We start from the raw sequence: 16,623 nt of genomic DNA, 5'->3' as shown, positions 1-16,623 counted from the left end.
CATGGCAAAATCAAAAGAAATCAGCCAAGACCTCAGAAAATAAATGGTAGGCCTCCACAAGTCTGGTTCATCCTTGGGAGTAATTTCCAAATGCCTGAAGGTACCACGTTCATCTGTACAAACAATAGTATGCAAGTATAAACACAATGGGACCACGCAGCCGTCATACCGCCCAGGAAGGAGACGAGTTCTGTCTCCTAGAGATGTACGTACTTTGGTGCGAAACGTGCAAATCAATCCCAGAACAACAGCAAAGGACACTGTGAAGATGCTGGAGGAAACACGTACAAAATATCCTATATCCACAGTAAAAAGAGTCCTATATCGACAACCTGAAAGGCCACTCAGCAAGGAAGAAGCCACTGCTCCAAAACCGCCATAACAAAGCCAGACTACGGTTTGCAACTGCACATGGGGACAAAGATTGTACTTTTTTGGAGAAATGTCCTCTTGTCTGATGAAACAAAAATAGAACTGTTTGGCCATAATGACCATCGTTATATTTGGAGGAAAAAGGGGGAGGCTTGCAAGCCAAAGAACACCATCCCAACCGTGAAGCACGGGGTGGCAGCATCATGTTGTGGGGGTGCTTTGCAACAGGAGGGACTGGTGCACTTCACTAAATAGATGGCATCATGAGGAAAGAAAATTGTGTGGATATATTGAAGCAACAACTCAAGACATCAGTCAGGAAGTTAAAGCTTGGTTGCAAATGGGTCTTCCAAATGGACAATGACCCCAAGCATACTTCCAAAGTTGTGGCAAAATGGCTTAAGGACAACAAAGTCAAGATATTGGAGTGGCCATTACAAAGCCCTGACCTCAATCCCATAGAAAGTTTGTAGGCAGAACTGAAAAAGCGTGTGCGAGCAAGGAGGCCTACATACCTGACTCAGTTACACCAGCTCTGTGAGGAGGAATGGGCAGCTTGTGGAAGGCTACTCGAAATGTTTGACCCAAGAAAAACTGTTTTAAAGGCAATGGTACCAAATACACTCAATTAGTATGTAAACTTTTGACCAACTGGGATGAAATTGTGATGAAAGAAATAAAAGCTGAAATAAATAATTATCTCAACTATTATTCTGGCATTTCACATTCTTAAAATAAAGTGGTGATCCTAACTGACCTAAGACAGGGAATTAAATGTCAGGAATTGTGAAAAACTGAGTTTAAATGTATTTGGCTGAGGTGTATGTAAACTTCAACTGTAGGTGTATGCTTGTGGATGTGTGTCAGCTACTGTAATGAACATCCAGAGAGAGAGAAAACAAATAACTGAGAGAGCTGCCTATTTATTTTTCTAAAATTGTAATCATAATGGTTCTGGAATTGAGTGGAGATGGAAAATATTTGGATATTATGGAACAGTTGGGCTCTCTGACTTTTAATGGAAAAGTCAGGGGTGAGGAAAACTGATGTTAGAGCAGCTGTTCAGGTGCAGCCCACACTTTGTAATTCAGCTTTCAGGTTAATGTAGACCACATGGATTGAAGCATGGAAAATGCGTTGCCATGGTGATGGATTTACTGTAGCCTCTATGTCATGTCATATCACCTCATCAGACTAAACGTCACTGTTTCTGTGCCACAGTCGTTCAATGGCTCACACAAAAGATTGTTGACTGCTTTTTATACATTAGGTTGAACCTCTGTTTTTAAAATATTGCATCGTTCTTAAAATAAAATGTTTGTAAAAAACTATATAAGATATTAGTATTTTTCTCAACGTAAGGCTCTCAGAATAGAATAAAATACAATAGACTAGAATAACAACTGCTCTGTGAGGATGATGAAACTCTTGCTTGGGGTAACGTGACTCATGTACTGTATAATGTGAATGATGTAACATGGTCACAGTGGTGTTGTTAAAGGCCCAGTGCAGTCAAACTGGATTTTCATGTGTGCTATATACACACCATGATGTTGGAATAACACTGTGAAAATTATGATAATGCATTTTTAGTGTAAGAGCTGTTTTGAAGAGACAGCCTGAAAAGTCTGCCTGTTTTGGTGGGATGGAGTTTTGACCTTCCATGGTGACATCACCAGGTGGTAAATTAGTTGATAGACCAAGACAAAGAGAATTTCAAGCCCCTCTGCCAATAACTGCTAGTTTTCTCCCTCCCCACTCAGACCAATCCCAGACAGTCCTAGATAAACAAATATTGCTTGAGAAATTGCTCTTTGCTAAGAAGCTATTTTTGTTTATTTTTGACAATTTGTTTTCAAATCAATCACAGTAAGGTACTTAATTGTTACCCAGAAGTGATTTGATATTGTGGTAAAAACAGCTGCATTGGACCTTTAATGGTTGTTAAGGGTTAAAACATTAGCTCCAGTCTCTCCCCTGACATGCTCCACCGGAGCCATGGGATACTGGTGATGACGCAAGTTAAAACCCCACACGACACGAGCCAGCAGGGAAACACGCAGTCAGGTTAGCAGAGCTCAGTGGTTGAAGGTACGGTAACACTGATGATAAACGGTGAGCCATGTTGAGCAAAACAAAATATACGATGAATTTTCACTGGAAGGCCATCCTTTTATTTGATACACTGATTTGATTGACTCATTTTCATTTCAAATATAGGTGATATTTTAGTATCAGTGCAGTAGTTATCAGGTTAATATTTAGTCACTGTCATACTACATCTCCAGTCCATTTCCCAGGGCTTATCACTGTGTCATCTGTATTCAGCAACCTGGTTTCTGTTTGAGTTTGAACCATCACACTGAAATGTAAGCATCTGAAAACTCATTTACCATTGATTGAACAACATCTTACTTTCAGTTCTTGTTTTGGCAAATTAAATGTCAAAGGAAATGATCAAGGTTCTGGCTATCATCCGTTAACCATCCATTCTTCAAGCCAAACGCATACAGTACAGAGGACAGTCACTGGATCTGCTGTTAACTAGCGTTCCCTATGATGTGCTCTCTCTGAGAGGGCAGTACTGGGGTCATTCCTAGTAGGCTTGTGGTGTTGACACACCTGGTGTTGTTGCTCAGAGCATGGGGACTCTCTCACGTCTAGGAGGACCAACATTAAAGGGGTGATTTGTCACTCTCTAATGTCCTGTGAAACCCCTGGTGGTTTTAGAAAGGGTGGTGAGGTCCCTCTTTTGAGGTCCCTACCTCTGGTTGTCCCTACCTCTGGATGTCCCTACCTCTGGATGTCCCTACCTCTGGTGGTTTCTACCTCTGGTGGTCCCTACCTCTGGTGGTCCCTACCTCTGGTGGTCCCTACCTCTGGTTGTCCCTACCTCTGGTGGTCCCTACCTCTGGTGGTCCCTACCTCTGGTGGTTCCTACCTCTGGTTGTCCCTACCTCTGGTTGTCCCTACCTCTGGATGTCCCTACCTCTGGTTGTCCCTACCTCTGGTTGTCCCTACATATGGTGGTCCCTACCTCTGGTTGTCCCTACCTCTAGTTGTTCCTACCTCTGGCGGTCCCTACCTCTGGTTGTCCCTACCTCTGGTTGTCCCTACCTCTGGTGGTCCCTACCTCTGGATGTCCCTACCTCTGGTTGTCCCTACCTCTGGTTGTCCCTACCTCTGGCGGTCCCTACCTCTGGTTGTCCCTACCTCTGGTGGTCCCTACCTCTGGATGTCCCTAACTCTGGTTGTCCCTACCTCTGGTGGTCCCTACCTCTGGTGGTCCCTACCTCTGGTGGTCCCTACCTCTGGTTGTCCCTACCTCTGGTTGTCCCTACCTCTGTCCCTACCTCTGGTGGTCCCTACCTCTGGTTGTCCCTACCTCTGGTTGTTCCTACCTCTGGTGGTTCCTACCTCTGGTTGTCCCTACCTCTGGTTGTCCCTACCTCTGGTGGTTCCTACCTCTGGTTGTCCCTACCTCTGGATGTCCCTACCTCTGGTTGTCCCTACCTCTGGTGGTTCCTACCTCTGGTTGTCCCTACTTCTGGATGTCCCTACCTCTGGTTGTCCCTACCTCTGGTTGTCCCTACCTCTGGTTGTCCCTACCTCTGGATGTCCCTACCTCTGGATGTCCCTACCTCTCGTTGTCCCCTCAGGCAACTCTGACTTTGTTCCATATCTGTGGTTCACGCTTTCATTCTTTCGTTCTCTTGTTCATGCCTTTTTCTATTCTCTCGTTCTCTTATCTCTCTCTCTCTCTCTCTCTCTCTCTCTCTCTCTCTGTGTCTCTCTCTCCCCCTTCCTTTTTCCTCCCTCCCACCATTCAGGGCATTCACCCGACACGTGTACTTTGTTATTTTGTTTTACTTGTGACGTGAATATGTGCTAATAAATTCCAGTGGTCCCAGTCAATGCCATGAAACATTCAAAACAAAAATCATTGGCGTAGATCTCTATGAGATTGTTTCAGGCCTTACCCTAAAGGCTGCCAAGCCTGTGGCTACCATGACTCTCAAAACATCCCTTTACCAGACAGAAGACACCTGTAAGGGCTCTCTGTATGTCAGCATACAGGATTATTCCTGTACAGCAACGCCCAATGCTTTTATACGTGTACAGCAGTCATGCTTGTTTCATGTTTCATTGCCTCTTCAAATAAAATGACATATTTTACAGAGTGTGTGAGTGTGTTATGTGTGGTGAGAGACTGAGCGTTCTATGACAAAATGGCCGCCGTGGGCTATGAAGATGATTTAGTCTAGCGCTGCACCATAACCACACATCGATGGTGGCTCTCTTCTAACAATCTCACCACCAACCTCTTAGATCGTAAATTAAATTCTGTTGAATACAAATATCATCCACTATTATCCCTCTTTATCAACCATCATCATTCAATATCATTCATCTCCCCCGGCTTTTCTCTCATAACTGGTTGAATGAATGCAATGCCCCTGAGGCGACTGGCTGCCTCGGATGGGGTAGGGTTTGCTGCCATTTTGTCTAATAAGCCTGTGTTTGTCTGTGTTATTGGATTTGATGGATTGTCTCCTCTCTGTTCCTCTGTGAGTGACTGTGAGGGGGTACAGCCGGTGCCTGAGGCGCAGCTGTGTACGATCAGCCCCCTTTGGAGTCCTCGGTCGCTCCGTAGGGAGCAGCTCCTAAATCCAGGATTATTCTGGCAGGGCCCACAGCCCGGGATTAGGATGGGAAAGGGCACAGTCAGCACTCTCTTCTTTAGCAGCTCAAGGGATTACCCAACACAGACGAGGCACGACGAGGTCTTGGTTTCTGCAAGGGGTCGCGTGCTCCTTTTGCAACCAGGGCACTATGTGGAGATGGGAGAAGGTGCTGGAGAACACTCACTCTGGAGAGGTGTTGGTGCTTTAGGTTCTTGTTTTAGGTTTCTTGAATACAGTGTCAACTATACAAGGGGTGATTGGGAAGATGAGTGCTGGATGTTTGAGTGGTGATGTATATTATTTGAAATGTTACTCAAACATTCCTTTCACACTTTAAAAATGCTACAGTTCAGGTATTCCACATTAGAAAGCATGCTTAACAAATTGTTTTTCGCCCTTATCTGGATACGAGTATAAAAACCCTCACGTTCATAGATTCAATGTGACACCATGTCAGTTTTCATCATGGCATTACTCCATGCCAGTTGGCACGATGGCAGTTGTACGGCCACCTAACCTGTTTTGCAGGTACTGCCTGGGTGGCACATAACTGTGTGGGCTATAACTGTGTGACACATAACTGTGTGACACATAACTGTGTGGGCTATAACTGTGTGACACATAACTGTGTGACACATAACTATGTGGGCTATAACTATGTGGGCTATAACTGTGTGACACATAACTGTGTGACACATAACTGTGTGGGCTATAACTGTGTGACACATAACTGTGTGGGCTATAACTGTGTGGGCTATAACTGTGTGACACATAACTGTGTGGGCTATAACTGTGTGGGCTATAACTGTGTGACACAAATATGTTGGCTATAACTGTGTGGGCTATAACTATGTGGGCTATAACTATGTGGGCTACAACTATGTGGGCTATAACAGTGTGGGCTATAACAGTGTGGGCTATAACTGTGTGACACATAACTGTGTGGGCTATAACTGTGTGACACATAACTGTGTGGGCTATAACTGTGTGAGCTATAACTGTGTGGCACATAACTGTGTGGGCTATAACTGTGTGGGCTATAACTGTGTGACACATAACTGTGTGGGCTATAACTGTGTGAGCTATAACTATGTGGCACATAACTGTGTGGCACATACCTGTGTGGCACATAACTATGTGGGCTATAACTGTGTGGCACATAACTGTGTGGGCTATAACTGTGTGGGCTATAACTGTGTGACACATAACTGTGTGGGCTATAACTGTGTGGCACATAACTGTGTGGCACATAACTACGTGGCACATACAGATGTGGCACATAGTGAGGTGGCACATAACCGTGTGGGCTATAACCGTGTGGGCTATAACTGTGTGGGCTATAACTGTGTGGCACATAACTGTGTGGGCTATAACTGTGTGGGCTATAACTGTGTGACCCATAACTGTATGGGCTATAACTGTGTGGGCTATAACTGTGTGGCACATAACTATGTGGGCTATAACTGTGTGGCACATAACTGTATGGGCTATAACTGTGTGGGCTATAACTGTGTGGGCTATAACTGTGTGGGCTATAACCGTGTGGGCTATAACTGTGTGGGCTATAACAGTGTGGGCTATAACTGTGTGACCCATAACTGTGTGGGCTATAACTGTGTGGGCTATAACTGTGTGGGCTATAACTGTGTGACACATAACCGTGTGGGCTATAACTGTGTGACACATAACCGTGTGGGCTATAACTGTGTGGCACATAACTGTGTGGGCTATAACTGTGTGGCACATAACCGTGTGGGCTATAACTGTGTGACACATAACCGTGTGGGCTATAACTGTGTGGGCTATAACTGTGTGACACATAACTGTGTGGGCTATAACTGTGTGGGCTATAACTGTGTGACACAAATATGTTAGCTATAACTGTGTGGGCTATAACTATGTGGGCTATAACTATGTGGGCTACAACTATGTGGGCTATAACAGTGTACAGACCATACAAACGCTCCACACCGCGTGGCCGCGGCCACCCTAATCTGGTGGTCCCAGCGCGCACGACCCACGTGGAGTTCCTGGTCTCCGGTAGCCTCTGGAACTGCCGATCTGCGGCCAACAAGGCAGAGTTCATCTCAGCCTATGCCTCCCTCCAGTCCCTCGACTTCCTGGCACTGACGGAAACATGGATCACCACAGATAACACTGCTACTCCTACTGCTCTCTCTTCGTCCGCCCACGTGTTCTCGCACACCGAGAGCTTCTGGTCAGCGGGGTGGTGGCACCGGGATCCTCATCTCTCCCAAGTGGTCATTCTCTCTCTCCCCTTACCCATCTATCTATCGCCTCCTTTGAATTCCATGCTGTCACAGTTACCAGCCCTTTCAAGCTTAACATCCTTATCATTTATCGCCCTCCAGGTTCCCTCGGAGAGTTCATCAATGAGCTTGATGCCTTGATAAGCTCCTTTCCTGAGGACGGCTCACCTCTCACAGTCCTGGGCGACTTTAACCTCCCCACGTCTACCTTTGACTCATTCCTCTCTGCCTCCTTCTTTCCACTCCTCTCCTCTTTTGACCTCACCCTCTCACCTTCCCCCCTACTCACAAGGCAGGCAATACGCTCGACCTCATCTTTACTAGATGCTGTTCTTCCACTAACCTCATTGCAACTCCCCTCCAAGTCTCCGACCACTACCTTGTATCATTTTCCCTCTCGCTCTCATCCAACACTTCCCACACTGCCCCTACTCGGATGGTATCGCGCCGTCCCAACCTTCGCTCTCTCTCCCCCGCTACTCTCTCCTCTTCCATCCTATCATCTCTTCCCTCTGCTCATACCTTCTCCAACCTTTCTCCTGAGTCTGCCTCCTCAACCCTCCTCTCTTCCCTTTCTGCATCCTTTGACTCTCTATGTTCCCTATCCTCCAGGCCGGCTCGGTCCTCCCCTCCCGCTCCGTGGCTCGATGACTCATTGCGAGCTCACAGAACAGAGCTCCGGGCAGCCGAGCGGAAATGGAGGAAAACTCGCCTCCCTGCGGACCTGGCATCCTTTCACTCCCTCCTCTCTACATTTTCCTCCTCTGTCTCTGCTGCTAAAGCCACTTTCTACCACTCTAAATTCCAAGCATCTGCCTCTAACCCTAGGAAGCTCTTTGCCACCTTCTCCTCCCTCCTGAATCCTCCTCCCCTCCCCCCCCCCCTCCCTCTCTGCAGATGACTTCGTCAACCATTTTGAAAAGAAGGTCGACGACATCCGATCCTCGTTTGCTAAGTCAAACGACACCGCTGGTTCTGCTCACACTGCCCTACCCTGTGCTCTGACCTCTTTCTCCCCTCTCTCTCCAGATGAAATCTCGCTTCTTGTGACGGCCGGCCGCCCAACAACCTGCCCGCTTGACCCTATCCCCTCCTCTCTTCTCCAGACCATCTCCGGGGACCTTCTCCCTTACCTCACCTCGCTCATCAACTCATCCCTGACCGCTGGCTACGTCCCTTCCGTCTTCAAGAGAGCGAGAGTTGCACCCCTTCTGAAAAAACCTACACTCGATCCCTCCGATGTCAACAACTACAGACCAGTATCCCTTCTTTCTTTTCTCTCCAAAACTCTTGAACGTGCCGTCCTTGGCCAGCTCTCCCACTATCTCTCTCAGAATGACCTTCTTGATCCAAATCAGTCAGGTTTCAAGACTAGTCATTCAACTGAGACTGCTCTTCTCTGTATCACGGAGGCGCTCCGCACTGCTAAAGCTAACTCTCTCTCCTCTGCTCTCATCCTTCTAGACCTATCGGCTGCCTTCGATACTGTGAACCATCAGATCCTCCTCTCCACCCTCTCCGAGTTGGGCATCTCCGGCGCGGCCCACGCTTGATTGCGTCCTACCTGACAGGTCGCTCCTACCAGGTGGCGTGGCGAGAATCTGTCTCCTCGCCACGCGCTCTCACCACTGGTGTCCCCCAGGGCTCTGTTCTAGGCCCTCTCCTATTCTCGCTATACACCAAGTCACTTGGCTCTGTCATAACCTCACATGGTCTCTCCTATCATTGCTATGCAGACGACACACAATTAATCTTCTCCTTTCCCCTTCTGATGACCAGGTGGCGAATCGCATCTCTGCATGTCTGGCAGACATATCAGTGTGGATGACGGATCACCACCTCAAGCTGAACCTCGGCAAGACGGAGCTGCTCTTCCTCCCGGGGAAGGACTGCCCGTTCCATGACCTCGCCATCACGGTTGACAACTCCGTTGTGTCGTCCTCCCAGAGCGCTAAGAACCTTGGCGTGATCCTGGACAACACCCTGTCGTTCTCAACCAACATCATGGCGGTGGCCCGTTCCTGTAGGTTCATGCTCTACAACATCCGCAGAGTACGACCCTGCCTCACACAGGAAGCGGCGCAGGTCCTAATCCAGGCACTTGTCATCTCCCGTCTGGATTACTGCAACTCGCTGTTGGCTGGGCTCCCTGCCTGTGCCATTAAACCCCTACAACTCATCCAGAACGCCGCAGCCCGTCTGGTGTTCAACCTTCCCAAGTTCTCTCACGTCACCCCGCTCCTCCGCTCTCTCCACTGGCTTCCAGTTGAAGCTCGCATCCGCTACAAGACCATGGTGCTTGCCTACGGAGCTGTGAGGGGAACGGCACCGCAGTACCTCCAGGCAACAGTGTGGGCTATAACTGTGTGACACATAACTGTGTGGGCTATAACTGTGTGACACATAACTGTGTGGGCTATAACTGTGTGGGCTACTGTGTGGCTATAACTGTGTGGGCTACATAACTGTGTGGGCTATAACTGTGTGGGCTATAACTGTGGACTAAACTGTGTGACACATAACTGTGTGACACATAACTGTGTGGGCTATAACTGTGTGAGCTATAACTATGTGGCACATAACTGTGTGGCACATACCTGTGTGGCACATAACTATGTGGGCTATAACTGTGTGGCACATAACTGTGTGGGCTATAACTGTGTGGGCTATAACTGTGTGGCACACTGTGTGGGCTATAACTGTGTGGGCTATAACTGTGTGGCACATAACTGTGTGGCACATAACTACGTGGCACATACAGATGTGGCACATAGTGAGGTGGCACATAACCGTGTGGGCTATAACCGTGTGGGCTATAACTGTGTGGGCTATAACTGTGTGGCACATAACTATGTGGGCTATAACTGTGTGGCACATAACTGTGTGGGCTATAACTGTGTGGGCTATAACTGTGTGACCCATAACTGTATGGGCTATAACTGTGTGGGCTATAACTGTGTGGCACATAACTATGTGGGCTATAACTGTGTGGCACATAACTGTATGGGCTATAACTGTGTGGGCTATAACTGTGTGGGCTATAACTGTGTGGGCTATAACTGTGTGGGCTATAACTGTGTGGGCTATAACAGTGTGGGCTATAACTGTGTGACCCATAACTGTATGGGCTATAACTGTGTGGGCTATAACTGTGTGGGCTATAACTGTGTGACACATAACCGTGTGGGCTATAACTGTGTGACACATAACCGTGTGGGCTATAACTGTGTGGCACATAACTGTGTGGGCTATAACTGTGTGGCACATAACCGTGTGGGCTATAACTGTGTGACACATAACCGTGTGGGCTATAACTGTGTGGCACATAACTGTGTGGGCTATAACTGTGTGGCACATAACTGCGTGGCACATAACTGTGTGGCACATAACTGTGTGGCACATAACTGCACATAACTGTGTGGCACATAACTGTGTGGGCTATAACTGTGTGACACATAACTGTGTGGCACATAACTGTGTGGGCTATAACTGTGTGACACATAACTGTGTGGGCTATAACTGTGTGGGCTATAACTGTGTGACACATAACTGTGTGGCACATAACTGTGTGGGCTATAACTGTGTGACACATAACTGTGTGGCCAGTGCAGCCAAAAGAGTACTACCCTCAAAGCCCTAAATATTGGTGTGTGCGCGCGCCCGCGCGCGTGGCTGGTCAGTCCAGCCCCATAATCAGGTGATATTGATTGAGAACCAGTCAATATGAGAGGACAGTTTGCATTCTCCCTATATGAAGTGGTGGACCCGTGGTCAATAATTCATACAATCAAAATATTAGGCCTACATTTCTAAGGATGTGAATGAAATACCATGCTTCATCTAATTTCCCTGCAATGAACCCATCTCAATCTTCACTATGACTGAATCTGAATCACATCCCATTGATTGTGATCCCAGGAAACGATATTATAACAAACCATACTGGAAAAGACAGGTGCCTTAATTTGGTCTTTGTCACAGATAATTGAAAGCAGCCTCCTCCCTCCCCCACTCTGGCAGAGAGAGTCTTGCCTTATAAGGTTGCAGTGGCTTCAAGTGACGTCTCATTCCCAGCAGTAGATCCCTGGCAGCCAGACGAGAGCGTAAAGCCCTCCATCTCAAACCCATCTGAAAGAGGAAGTCTCCCAGGCTTTGATTTGATAGCTCCAGCTGTCTACTGCTGCTGCTTGGTTGTGGATGGGAGGATGATGTTGATGATGATGGTGGAGTGTGGTTATGTCATAGTGGTGTTGTTGACTCCAGTCCTGAATCACGTCCACCATTTTCTTTCTCTGCAAGGGGTTATTTGTTTGGTTTGTTTGGTGTGTGTGTGTGTGTGTGTGTGTGTGTGTGTGTGTGTGTGTGTGTGTGTGTGTGTGTGTGTGTGTGTGTGTGTGTGTGTGTGTGTGTGTGTGTGTGTGTGAACTCGTTTTCCTATCTTATAAGAACCACAATGTCCTAATAAGTCACCAGAATGTCCTGACAAGGTAGGAAAACATTTTTGAAAAGTTTGAATGTATTGAAATGCTATTTTGGGGTTAAGGGAAGGGATTGGGGTTAGGGAAAATAGGATTTTGAATGGGCACACATTTTTACTCCACAAAACCTCCAGAATATTCACGAAAACAAAGGTGTGTGTGTGTGTGTGTGTGTGTGTGTGTGTGTGTGTGTGTGTGTGTGTGTGTGTGTGTGTGTGTGTGTGTGTGTGTGTGTGTGTGTGTGTGTGTGTGTGTGTGTGTGTGTGTGTGTGTGTGTGTGCGTGCGTAGATGCTGGGTCAGGTGGGGGATGTTGTAGATGTGGATGATGTTTCCATGGTGAAGAGAAGCAGGTGTGGACTTGGACTCATCATTCCAACATGGATTTTCTCACTGCACAGGAAAAATGCTAATATCCACCTATCCTGGAAAGTGGTTAATGGATTTCATTCAATCCCAAGTCTCTGGATATCTTTCATATTCCTTCCATCAGTCTTCCATCTCTCCTTCCCTTCCCCTTACTTCCATCTCCCTTCCTTCCCCTTACTTCCATCTCTCCTTCCCTTCCCCTTACTTCCATCTCTCCTTCCCTTCCCCTTACTTCCATCTCTCCTTCCCTTCCCCTTACTTCCATCTCTCCTTCCCTTCCCCTTACTTCCATCTCTCCTTCCCCTTCCCATCTTACTTCCATCTCTCCTTCCTTCCTTCCCCTTACTTCCATCTCTCCTTCCCTTCCCCTTACTTCCATCTCTCCTTCCCTTCCCCTTCCATCTTCCATCTCTCCTTCCCATTCCCTTCCCATCCCCTTACTCCATCTCTCTTCCCCCCTTACTTCCATCTCTCCTTCCCTTCCCCTTACTTCCATCTCTCCTTCCCTTCCCCTTACTTCCATCTCTCCTACTTCCATCCATCTCTCCTTCTCTTCCCCTTACTTCCATCTCTCCTTCTCTTCCCCTTACTTCCATCTCTCCTTCCCTTCCCCTTACTTCCATCTCTCCTTCTCTTCCCCTTACTTCCATCTCTCCTTCTCTTCCCCTTACTTCCATCTCTCCTTCCCTTCCCCTTACTTCCATCTCTCCTTCCCTTCCCCTTACTTCCATCTCTCCTTCCCTTCCCCTTACTTCCATCTCTCCTTCTCTTCCCCTTACTTCCATCTCTCCTTCTCTTCCCCTTACTTCCATCTCTCCTTCCCCCCTTACTTCCATCTCTCCTTCCTTCCCCTTACTTCCATCTCTCCTTCCCTTCCCCTTACTTCCATCTCTCCTTCCCTTCCCCTTACTTCCATCTCTCTTTTCCTTTACCTCTGTATCTTCCCTATTCTCTCCCATTCTTCCTCCTTCTCCCTCTCCCTTTCTCATTCTCCCTTCTATTTCCCTCCCTCGCTTTCTTTTCTCTTCCTACCCCCTCCCTCCTTCTCCGTCTCTCTGTCTCTGTTCCCCTCCCCCAGACTGGGGCTGTGTGGTGTGTATCTCTCAGTCGGGGGCAGCAGCAGGGAGGGATGTTATTTGGGGAAATGGAGGACAGCGTGCAGTCTGCTCGTTTGGAGGACGATCTGCCTCCTGCTGTCTCTCTCTCTCTCTCTTCTCTCCTCTCTCTCCTTCTCTCTCTCTTTCCTTCTCCTCTCTCATCTCCTTCTCACTCTCTTTCTCTCTCTCTCTCTCTCTCTCTCTTTCTCTTTCTATCTCTCTCTCTCTCTTTCTCTCTCTCTCTTTCCTTCTCCTCTCTCCCTCTTTCATCTCCTTCTCACGCTCTCTCTCATCTCCTTCTCACTCTCTTTCTCTCTCTCTCTCTCTCCCTCTCTCTCTCTCTCTCTCTCTTACTCCTCTCTCTGTCTCTCTGATTGAGACTGTAACTCTTTATTTTCTGTAATTGCTCTCACTCTCTCTCACCATTTAACCCTGTCCCTCCTTTCAACATGTCTCTATCCATCCCTCTAGCACTCTCTTTCTCTATCCTTCTACCCATGTATGCATCTCTGTCTTTCACCCCTCTCTCTCTCCCTCTGTGCAGATTCCCTCCTGGTTGGGTGGTTATCTGGTAATGTCGTCTCCCTCCCTCTGCTTGGTGCCAGCTCTAACAGTGGGGGCATTCTTCTGTCATTAGAGACCCTTCACAGGGAGTCCACTCAGCACGCCGACCCGCGTCTTCAAAGCCAACGCCGTCGTTTGTCTCTTCTCCTCCTCTCCCCTCCTCTCCTATCATCTTTCTAAACCCCGATCCAACGTCTTTCTATGATCTTATAGTGTTTACTGTACACCGCTCCGTGGCCACTTGGAAACAGCTTTGGGCAAATATTTTCCTTTCATGAATATGCTGTCATTAAGTAGTGACCTCATAGGTGTGACCTCATAGGTGTGGGAACACTGTCGAAATGTTAATTGCCGCGCTATGAGAGCCTCTCCTCGTTGCATTCCTCCCTCTCTGGAATCTGGCAGGAGGAACACAGACAGACATAGTGGAGAGAGACTGTCTGCATCTCAAATGGCATCTTATTCCCTATGTAGTGCACTACTTACCCTATAGGCCCTGGGCAAAAGTCGTGCACTATACAGGGAATAGGGTACTATTTGAGACGCAGACAGTGTCTGGGTCGCGGCAGCCTGAGACGTAGTAGGAGACACTGAGGGCTGATATCTGTTGAAGTTGATCGTGCAGGGTCCTCACACTGGACCAGAAGGTTTAGATGCAGGTGATAGATGATTCTTTTGATTCCTCTGGGTCCCGATCACAATGCGGTCACAGATATCAAATCTATGTAGCGAAATGCTTGTGTTTCTAGCTCCAACAGTGCAGTAGTATCTAACAATTCACGACAGTACACACAAATCTAAAAGTAAAATAATATAATTAAAAAATATATAAATATTAGGACGAGCAATGTCACAGTGACATTGACTAAAATCCAGTAGAATAGAATACAGTATATACATATGAGATGAGTAAAGCAGTATGTAAACATTATTCAAGTGATTCTATGTCTATGTACATCAGGCAGCAGCCTCTAAGGTGCAGGGTTGTGTAACCAGGTCATTGAGGATCATCCCAATCATCCCAGTGACACCAGCCTCTCTGACTTTGAGACTCACAGCTGGTGGTGACAGAGGCAGGGTCAGGCTGTCACACCAGCACCATGTCCATGTTTGTGTCAGCTTGTCTCTTCCTTTGTCTGGCCTTGTGGGTTCATGAGAGAGAGCACTGGAGTGAGACAAGGAGGATACATTCTCCAGTGCTCAGGGATGTTTGTTCCCCCTATAGAACAGAACACTGAAATGGCTGCATTGAAACAGGTCTGTCATGCTTCTGGATCTGAAGTGGGTGTAAGGTCCTCAAGCCTATCTTGCCAACTCATCCAGCGGAGGCTTGTGATTGGACAAATCGTTGGATGGGGCTCATTGTAATGGCTGGAATGGAATGAATGGAAAGATTGAAACACTTTTTAATTCAATCCATTATTACAGTTATTACAATGACTCATCCTATTGTCCTCTATATCTCCCTATTCTGTTCCTTCTCCCTTTCTCCATATCCTTCTCTTCTCCCTTCTCCTCTCTCCATTTCCCTTCATCTCCTTCTCCCTTTCTGCCTCTCTCCCTCTCTCCTTCTCTCTCCATTTCCTTTCATCTTCCCCTTTCTGCCTCTCTCCCTCTCTCCTTCTCTCTCCATTTTCCCCTTTCATCTCCTCTCTCTCCTTTCTGCCTCTCTCCTTCTCTCTCCATTTCCTTTCATATCCTTCTCCCTTTCTCCTCTCTCCCTCTCCCTCTCTCCTTCTCTCTCCATTTCCTTTCATATCCTTCTCCCTTTCTGCCTCTCTCCCTCTCTCCTTCTCTCTCCATTTCCTTTCATCTCCTTCTCCCTTTCTGCCTCTCTCCCTCTCTCCTTCTCTCTCCATTTCCCTTCATCTCCTTCTCCCTTTCTGCCTCTCTCCCTCTCTCCTTCTCTCTCCATTTCCTTTCATCTCCTTCTCCCTTTCTGCCTCTCTCCCTCTCTCCTTCTCTCTCCATTTCCTTCATCCTCTCTCCCTCTCTCCTTCTCTCTCCATTTCCCTTCATCTCCTTCTCCCTTTCTGCCTCTCTCCTTCTCTCTCTCCATTTCCCTTCATCTCCTTCTCTCTCCTCCTCTTCTCCTGCTGCCGCTGCCTCTCCCTCTCTCCTTTTCTCTCTCCATTTCCCTTCATCTCCTTCTCTCTCCTCCTCTCTCCTGCTGCCGCTCCTTCTCCCTTTCTGCCTCTCCCTCTCTCTCCTTTCTCTCTCCATTTCCCTTCATCTCCTTCTCTCTCCTCCTCTTCTCCTGCTGCCGCTCCTCCCCTCTCTCCTTTTCTCCTCCATTTCCCTTCTCTCCTTTTCTCCTCCATTTCCCTTCATCTCCTTCTCTCTCCTCCTCTTCTCCTGCTGCCTCCTCCTTCTCCCTTTCTGCCTCTCCCTCTCTCTTTTCTCTCTCCATTTCCCTTCATCTCCTTCTCTCTCCTCTTCTCCTGCTGCCGCTCCTTCTCCCTTTCTGCCTCTCCCTCTCTCCTTTTCTCTCTCCATTTCCCTTCATCTCCTTCTCTCTCCTCCTCTTCTCCTGCTGCCGCTCCTTCTCCCTTTTTCTGCCTCTCCCTCTCTCCTTCTCTCTCCATTTCCCTTCATCTCCTTCTCTCTCCTCCTCTTCTCCTGCTGCCGCTCCTTCTTCCCTCTACCTTGATTTTCCTCTGCCTTTTACCTCTCCATTCTCCATCCATCTTTCTCTTTCTTCCCCTCCTTTCTCATCCCCCTTTCTCTCCTCCTACCTCTCCTTTCTCCATCCCCTTTCTCTCTTTCTTCCTCTCCTGTCTCATCCCCCTT

This window comes from Oncorhynchus masou, chromosome 14 (assembly GCF_036934945.1).
Source record: "Oncorhynchus masou masou isolate Uvic2021 chromosome 14, UVic_Omas_1.1, whole genome shotgun sequence".
Taxonomy (NCBI): domain Eukaryota; kingdom Metazoa; phylum Chordata; class Actinopteri; order Salmoniformes; family Salmonidae; genus Oncorhynchus; species Oncorhynchus masou.
The sequence above is the reverse complement of the archived record's forward strand: the minus strand, read 5'-3'. Positions refer to the sequence as shown.